At 40.7% G+C, this 9,299-nt stretch overlaps 1 non-coding gene across 1 annotated transcript; it reads left to right on the top strand.

Moving 5' to 3' along the window:
* The first annotated feature begins 2,398 nt into the window (after nucleotides 1–2,398).
* Nucleotides 2,399–2,535, top strand: LOC138079426 (small nucleolar RNA SNORA51). The gene has a single exon (XR_011144897.1). It is a non-coding gene; the product is annotated as a small nucleolar RNA SNORA51 (small nucleolar RNA).
* Nucleotides 2,536–9,299: the final 6,764 nt, after the last annotated feature.

The following is a 9,299-nucleotide window of genomic DNA, read 5'->3' as shown; positions in this document are numbered from 1 at the left end:
GAATATGAATTTGATGGCATTGAGAGATCCCAGACAGAGTCCCAGAGGCCAGGAGAAAGCCCAAGCAATTGTAACTAAGAGCGCTCATCATTTTTTTTTCCCTACCTGCTTGGCATCTTGGCCACGGCCCAGAGTGGCATCATTCATTTTACAGAGCAGTGTGTTGCCCCCTTCAGACTTTGACATCACTGAAAATTCAAACGAAGACTTCTTTGCAGAAGTGGTTTTCCTCCAGTAGACACACCACATTCTGAACGAGAAAAGGACTGTGCTGATGAATTTGCCCACACGAATTCTCATGTGCTCGCCCCATGTGCCCGAGTCCCTTCTCCCTGGCGTGCGCGTGCACAGACACACACACACACACACACACGCACACACACACAACTCTTTGGAACTGAGTCCCCAAGAAATCAGAGACATAGGCTTCTGTTTTATGTGTGATGCCAAACAGGAGCAAAAACTGTCTGCTCCTACTCATAAATTCTGTTTCATTGCAACAAGAAAGCACGCTCTTTCTCTGTCTCTCTCGCACGCACACTCACATACATCTACTCCCAGAAATGTTCTGACTTTTCAGCACATGATCAATAGGCGGATACCCACCTCAGGAAAGTTGCAGTTGCTGTTTGCATCTGGCAGGGATTGGGAACTCTGGCAAAGCTATATTCTGGAAGAGCCATTGGCGTGGTCAGCATAAAGCCTGACTTCAGTCCCCAAGAGAGAAAACAAGTGAGCCCTGATGAGGGTGAGTTGGTCCCCATACCATCATAGCTCGACTTGTCACAGGGTGTCCTGACATGCTAGCTTGACATTCAAAAAGTAGATACACATTTCTCCCTGGATGAGAAATCATGGAGGAAAATAATTGTACATGGCAGAGAGGAATAGGAAGACATTTCTGAACCCCTGGCTCCCCAGGTGGCTCAGACAGTAGAGAATCACCTGCAATGCAGGAGATGTGTCTTTGATCCCAGGGTCAGGAAGATCCCCTGGAGAAGGGAATGGCAACCCATGACAGTATTCTTGTCTCGATAATCCCATGGACAGAGGAGTCTGGCAGGCTATAGTCCATGGGGATGCAAAGAGTCGGACACGACTAAATAACTAAACAACAACAAAATCTTCTTTACTAAGAAAATCACTCCCTGGCATCCCAAATGTCAAACTGAAAGTCTAATAAAGTTAAGGGATTTGATTATCTCCAAAGAAAAAGGAAATAATAGTCAAACCAAAAAAATTGTTTAATAGGAAAACAATACCCTGGTCTCTTTCACACCTCAGATGAGAAACTCAAAAATCAATTTACAAAGAAAGTTCTTGCTTTCCTTGTGAATTAGGAACTCTGCAGATGAAAAATTCCTGTCTTTGACTTCAATTTCTGCCACAAACCTGAGAAGCAGCTCAGTTGGTGTTCTCAAAAGCTGCCCCTGAGGGCATGTGATGTCCATTTATATATATATATATATAAAATGATATTTTCCAACCTCATGCATATCCCTTCCATTTTCCTGGATGCTTCAGCAGATACATGCAAGACTCTGCATTCAAGTGGATTTTGTCATCTATGTCTCTCTAAACATCATTCCCAACCTGAACAGTTTTGAATACCACTTAATGAAATCATTTTCTTTGCTTTAAAAAAAAACAGTATCAAGTTTTGAAATGTGATCATTCTGTTATCTCAGCTCATTATAATTACCCTCGAAATAATCAGTAATTACCTTCTTTTAACCTTTAGTTCTATCTTGGGCTACAACTAAAGGAATCAAATGAGAGGAAATGAGGGTGCTCACTCTCTTTGAAAAAATCTGTTCCTAAGCAAATCTTTCAGTATACACCCTCTAATCCTTTTCTGCCTTGGTTTCTTTACTTGAGCAATTTTCTCTTCAATAGCATTCTCATTTTCAAAGAATAGTGTTGGTTTTAAAAAATTATACTGTATTATAAAAAATTATAAAAAATAAATAGGTGACTTTCAAAAGGAGGGAGACACCACCTTCTAAAAGGAAGAGAAGAAATACATACCCCACTCACACTCTATCAGATATTATTTTATTTTTTGCTCAGCATTGATCTCAAGTCAGTGGTAAAGACACAGGGTTTATGTAACTTATGCCCAGATTAGCTGAGAGGTGGAACTCCAGTCCAGACTTCTAGCATCCTAACATCCCTGTCAAGGCCTCTGAAGCTTCCCAAGGTCATGAACTGGATGTGTGAGAACTATCAGAGAAGTTCTAGGATGTCTGAAATTGGGCATTTGTTTTTTTGCCATCTTTTGCAGTATTTGCAATGTTTGAGCTTTGGTATTGAATATTAGTGTTGTAAGAGTTTGTGTGTGTGTGTGTTTAGCAGTAGTAGGAATCATTAATGTAAAAGAATCTAAAATATTAGCATCAGCCATCTTGTTGCTTACTGAAGGCTGTGTTCTTACCCTGACCATATAGAAACAGGAGGCAGAGTAAACCTACCCCATGTACACCTCAGTCCAGGCAGGCCCTTTGCCTGGTCTGTATTGTGAATGGGGGGACATGGAATATAAATAAAAATAAATTAAAGGTAAAAATAATTTTAAAATAAAGTGAAAGTTAAAAAAAAACATTAGGAATGAATAAGTGTATTTCTTAATGCTAAGAAAAATACAGAGAATTCCACCCTTTTAAGCATCTCCTGAATCTTTATTTTTTAAAAATGCCAAGAAAATAAAAATGGCAGTGCTGAAAGCCAGAAACTTAGTAGAAAGAATCCAAACCTTTAATTACCCAAGCTAAATGGAATTTAGAAGCACATCGTGAATGATGAAAAATCTTCCTTTTTTTAATTGGGAAAATAAATTTATTTTATATTACTAACAACAGCCAGAAATAACTTTTAAATCTAAACTCTTTGTGTAAGGCATCTACAAACAGATCAAAAGGCGAAGAGTCACTTCTGTTGCTGTAGTTTAGGCACTAAGTTGTGTCCATCTATTTTGCGACCCCGTGGTCTATAGCCCACCAGGCTCCTCTGTCCATGGGATTTCCCAGTCAAGGAGAGGGTTGCCATTTCCTTCAGAGGATCTTTCCAACCAAAGGATTGAACCTGGTTCTCCTGCATTGGCAGGCAGATTCTTTACCATGGAACCACCACTACCTACAAATATAAGTATAATCTCAGCATCTTTCCTCTGAAAGTCCAACTCATCCGCCTTAACCTATTGGAAGTGTGAATGAAAACTTTCATTATAACAGAAGAAACCCATGCAATTATGTACCATAAAATTTATATACAATGAATATGTAATATCTAACTAAATTCTTAATTATTATTTTTTAAACTGTAATAATGGTCATAGTGAATTTCAGAATATTATCACAAAGACCAGCTGAATATTATACTTGTATGAGAAGTATACTTATAAAAAGTATAAAGAAATTAGCAATATACTGCATCAGTTCAGTTCAGTCACTCAGTCGTGTCCGACTCTTTGCGACCCCATGAATCGCAGCACACCAGGCCTCCCTGTCCATCACCAACTCCCGGAGTTCGCCCAAACTCACGTCCACCGAGTCAGTGGTGACAAATACCATCTCATCCTCTGTCATCCCCTTCTCCCTTTAATCTTTCCCAGCATCAGGGTCTCTTCAAATGAGTCAGTTCTGTGCGTAAGGTGGCCAAAGTATTGGAGTTTCAGCTTTAGCATCATTCCTTCCAAAGAACACCCAGGACTGATCTTCTTTAGAATCAACTGGTTGGATCTCTTTGCAGTCCAAGGGACTCTCAAGGGTCTTCTCCAACACCACAGTTCAAAAGCATCCATTCAGCACTCAGCTTTCTTCACAGTCCAACTCTCATGTCCATACATGACCACAGGAAAAACCATAGCCTTGACTAGATGGACCTTTGTTGGTGAAGTAATGTCTCTGCTTTTGAATATGCTGTCTAGGTTGGTCATAACTTTCCTTCCAAGGAGTAAGCGTCTTTTAATTTCATGGCTACAGTCACCATCTGCAGTGATTTTGGAGCCCAAAAAAATAAAGTCTGACACTGTTTCCACTGTTTCCCCATCTATTTCCCATGAAGTGATGGGACCAGATGCCATGATCTTCGTTTTCTGAATGTTGAGCTTTAAGCCAACTTTTTCCCTCTTCTCTTTCACTTTCATCAAGAGGCTTTTTAGTTCCTCTTCACTTTCTGCCATAAGGGTGGTGTCATCTGCATATCTGAGGTGATTGATATTTCTCCCGGCAATCTTGATTCCAGCTTGTGCTTCTTCCAGTCCAGCGTTTCTCATGATGTACCCTGCCTATAAGTTAAATAAGCAGGGTGACAATATACAGCCTTGACATACTCCTTTTCCTATTTGGAACCAGTCTGTTGTTCCATGTCCAGTTCTAACTGTTGCTTCCTGACCTGCATATAGGTTTCTCAAGAGGAAGTTCAAGTGGTCTGTTATTCCCATCTCTTGAAGAATTTTCCACAGTTTATTGTGATCCACACAGTCAAAGGCTTTGGCATAGTCAATAAAGCATAAATAGATGTTTTTCTGGAACTCTTGCTTTCGATGATCCAGCGGCTATTGGCAATTTGATCTCTGGTTCCTCTGCCTTTTCTAAAACTTGCTTGAACATCTGGAAGTTCACGGTTCAGGTATAATATACTGCATACATCTGATTATAATGTATATTGCTTCTATATCAAGAATTAGTAAACTAAACTCAAGGGCTAAATCCTACCCCACTTCCTGTTTTTGTCAATAAAGTTTTGTTGGAATACAGACCTGCTCATTTGTTTACATATTGTCTCTGGCTACTTTTATGCAATCGCAATGGCAGTTGCAGCAAAGATAGTTTGGCCTGCAAAGCCTAAAACATTTATTCTTTTACAGAAAAAGTTTGTTAATCCCTGATCTACATATTTTGTGGAATTGAGTTTCATTAAGGAGCTTTCCTAGATTTACTGCAGTGACAAATTCTGGAGTTAATTGATGAGCTATGTTGTGCTTAGTTGCTCGGTTGCATCTGACTTTTTGTGACCCCATGGACAATAGCCTGCCAGGCTCCTCCATCCATGGGGATTCTTCAGGCAAGAATACTGGAGTGGGTTGCCATGCCATCCTCCAGGGAATCTTCCCAACCCAGGGATCAAACCTAGGTTTGACACACTGCAAGCAGATTCTTTACCATCTAAGCCACCATGGAAAACTAATTGATGAACAGCTAAATTTATGTTTTTGGATAAACTATATGATTATATTTCAGCTCAATGTGAAGAAATTAAGTACATGTATAGACATATATAAATCCTAGAAATATACCTAGAGATGTGTCATATAAGCAGATAGTCACACATACAGGCAAATGTTCATATAAACGCTCCAAAAGATTTAAAGTTGCTCCTTGCTACCTTGGTCTTTCTAAGCTTCAGTTTCCCCACTGGTAAAAGGATAATAGTAATTGTTACATTATTGCATCATAATCATTATCATGATACGCTCAGTCATGTCCAACTTTGGGACCCCATGGACTGCAGCCTGCCAGGTTGCTCTGTCCACGGAATTTTCCAAGAAAGAATATTGGAGTAGATTGAGATTTCCTCCTCCAGGGGAACTTCCCCACCCAGGGGTCAAACTGGAATCTCTTGAGGCTCCTGCATCATCAGGCAGGTTCTTTATTGCATATTAGCATAATAATGCCAAAATGATTAAAGGAAATGAATGCTGAACAGAATGCCCAGCATAGAATGAGCACTTAATAAATGTAAGTTACTAATATTTTAGGCTGCTTTATTGACAGTCTTTGCCTCAAGGAGGCACTTCTGTCTCTGAGAGAAGGTATGTGATCTTTCTCATAGAGAAGATCAAAAGTATTATCCGAATGCTTGTGTTGCCTTCTAGACAACTCATGTATAAAACCAAAGAATGTGTCTTATTAGTGGGCTGACAATCTGAACTCAATTCTTGTCAGAGCTTGATCCAAATTAGCTCTTCTTTGATGCATATAAAAAGAAAACTTAGAATGATTGGTCTGTACCAAGACAGAGTGCCTGAAGAATTATGGACGGAGGTTCATGACATTGAACAGGAGGCAGGGATCCAGACCATCCTCAAGATAAAGAAATGCAAAAAGGCAAAATGATTGTCTGAGGAGGCCTTACAAATTGCTATGAAAAGAAGAGAAGTGAAAGGCAAAGGAGAAAAGGAAAGATATACCCATTTGAATGAAGAGTTTCAAAGAATAGCAAGGAGAGATAAGAATGCCTTCCTCAGTGATCAATGCAAAGAAATAGAGGAAAACAATAGAATGGGAAAGACTAAAGATCCCTTCAAGAAAATTAGAGATACCAAGGGAACATTTCATGCAAAGATGGGCACAGTAAAGGCCAGAAATGGTATGGAACTAAGAGAAGAAGATATTAAAATGAGGTTGCAAGAATACACAGAAAAACTATACAAAAAAGATATTCATGACCCAGATAATCACGATGGTGAGATCACCAACCTAGAACCAGACATCCTGGAATGCAAAGTTAAGTGGGTCTTAGGAAGCATCACTATTAACAAAGCTAGTAGAGGTGATGGAATTCCAGTTGAGCTATTTCAAATCCTAAAAGATGATGCTGTTAAAATGCTGCACTCAATGTGCCAGCAAATTTGGAAAACTCAGCAGTGGCCACAGGACTGGAAAAGGTCAGTTTTCATTCCAATCCCAAAGAAAGGCAATGCAAAAGAATGCTCAAACTACCACACAATTGCACTCATCTCACATGGTTTTTCCAGCGGTCATGTATGGATGTGAGAGTTGGAATGTAAAGAAAGCTGAGTGTCAAAGAATTGATGCTTTTGAACTGTGGTGTTGGAGAAGATTCTTGAGAGTCCCTTTGCCTGCAAGAAATCCAATCAGTCCATCCTAAAGGAGATCAGTCCTGGGTGTTCATTGGAAGGACTGACGTTGAAGCTGAAACTCCGATACTTTGGCCACCTGATGGGAAGAGCTGACTCATTTGAAAAGACCCTGATGCTGGAAAAGATTGAGGGCAGGAGGAGAAGGGGACGACAGAGGATGAGATGGTTGGATGGCATCATTGACTTGATGGACATGGGTTTGGGTGGACTCCAGGAGTTGGTGATGGACAGGGAGGCCTGGTGTGCTGCAGTACTAAACTGAACTGAACTGAACTGAACTGAACACATGCTAGCAAAGTAATGCTCAAAATTCTCCAAGCCAGGCTTCAGCAATACGTAAACCATGAACTTCCAGATGTTCAAGCCTGATTTAGAAAAAGCAGAGGAACCAGAGATCAAATTGCCAACATCTGTTGGATCATCAAAATAGCAAGAGAATTCCAAAAGTACATCTATTTCTGCTTCACTGACCATGCCAAAGCCTTTGACTGTGTGGATCACAATAAACTGTGGAAAAATCTGAGAGAGATGGGAATACCAGACCACCTGACCTCCCTCTTGAGAAACCTATATGCGGGTCAGGAAGCAACAGTTAGAACTGGACATGGAACAACAGACTGGTTCCAAATAGGAAAAGGAGTCCGTCAAGGCTGTATATTTTCATCCTGCTCATTTAACTTGTATGCAGAGTACATCATGAGAAATGCTGGGCTGGAGGAAGCACAAGCTGGAATCAAGATTGCCTGGTGAAATCTCAATCACCTCAGATGTGCAGATGACACCACCCTTATGCCAGAAAGTGAAGAAGAAAAAGAGAGCCTCTTGATGAAAGTGAAAGAGGAGAGTGAAAATGTTGGCTTAAAAGTCAACATTCAGAAAACTAAGATCATTGCATTGGTTCCATCACTTCATGGCAAATTGAGAAACAATGGAAACAGTGACAGACTATTATTTTGGGCTCCAAAATCACTGCAGATGGTGACTGCAGCCATGAAATTAAAACACACTTACTCCTTAGAATAAAAGTTATGACCAACCTAGACAACATATTAAAAGGCAAAGACTTACTTTGCCAACAATGGTCCGTCTAGTCAAAGCTATGATTTTTCCAGTAGTCATGTATGGATGTGAGAGTTGGACTATAAAGAAAGCTGAGCACTGAAGAACTGATGCTTTTGAACTGTGGTGTTTGCAAAAACTCTCAAGAGTCCCTTGGACTGAAAGGAATTCCAACCAGTCCATCCTAAAAAAATCATTCCTGAATATTCATTGGAAGGTCTGATGCTGAGCTGAAACTCCAATACTTTGGCCACCTGACACGAAGAACTGATTCATCTGAAGAGACCCTGATGCTGGGAAAGATTGAAGGCAGGAGAAGGAGACGACAGAGGATGAGATGGTTGGATGTCACCACTGACTCGATGGAGATGAGTTTGATTAAACTCCGGGAGTTGGTGATGGACAGGGAGGCCTGGCGTGCTGCGGTCCATGGGGTCGCTAAGAGTCAGACACGACTGAGCAACTAAACTGAACTGACCAAGATTAGTATAAGGCAAACACTAATCATCCACTAATTTTTTACAGTTCATTTATTTGTTAATTTTTGGCTGTATTGGGACATCGCTGTGGCACTTAAACTCTTCATTACTGCGGGCAGACTTTCTCTAGTTGCAACGAGCGAGGACTTCTCTCTAGTTGCAGTGTGCAGGGTTCTCATTACAGTAGCTTCTCCTGCTGCGGAGCACAGGCTCTGGGGTGCGAGGGCTTCAGCAGTTGTATCACGCAGGCTCAGTAGTTGTGGCCCATGGGCTTAGTTGTTCTGATGCATGTGGGATCTTTGTTCCTGGACCAGGTATCAAACCTGTGTCCCCTGAATTCATAGGTGAATTCTTAACCACTGGACCACTAGGGAGATCCCTAATCATCCATTCTTATAGCGTTTTAAAAGTTTGTTTAGCATCATGCTTGCTGATAAAGAGAATACATCATCTAGGATATATTTCCTTCACTTGACATCAACTTATCAGGTGCCAGGGAAGACCTCTGGGGCGTCACAAACACTAGCCTAGCTCCACATGAAATTGCTCTGATTGAGTGATTTGTCCATCCACTGACACTTGGGGTCTGTTTCTTTTTTCCACCTCTTTCTCTCATCAGCTCTACCTGACTTTTGAATCACTGATGCCCAGTGATAATTTCCTGGCTCTAACTCTGGCTTCTCTCTTTTGATCTCAGCATTCAGCTCTGTTTTTCCTTCACTTTGGAAATGAATAAGATTAATTTGTTGCTTCTCCAGCAAAACCCTCCCCACCAGCTCCCACAGTCTTCATCCCTCTGGTGGTATCACACCAGATAGAATAAAATACTTTCACTGAGTTAAAAATCTCACCTTATATCCTTATTTTTGTTTAGGATC

Source organism: Capricornis sumatraensis, chromosome 4 (assembly GCF_032405125.1).
Source record: "Capricornis sumatraensis isolate serow.1 chromosome 4, serow.2, whole genome shotgun sequence".
Taxonomy (NCBI): Eukaryota; Metazoa; Chordata; class Mammalia; order Artiodactyla; family Bovidae; genus Capricornis; species Capricornis sumatraensis.
The sequence above is the reverse complement of the archived record's forward strand: the minus strand, read 5'-3'. Positions and strand labels throughout refer to the sequence as shown.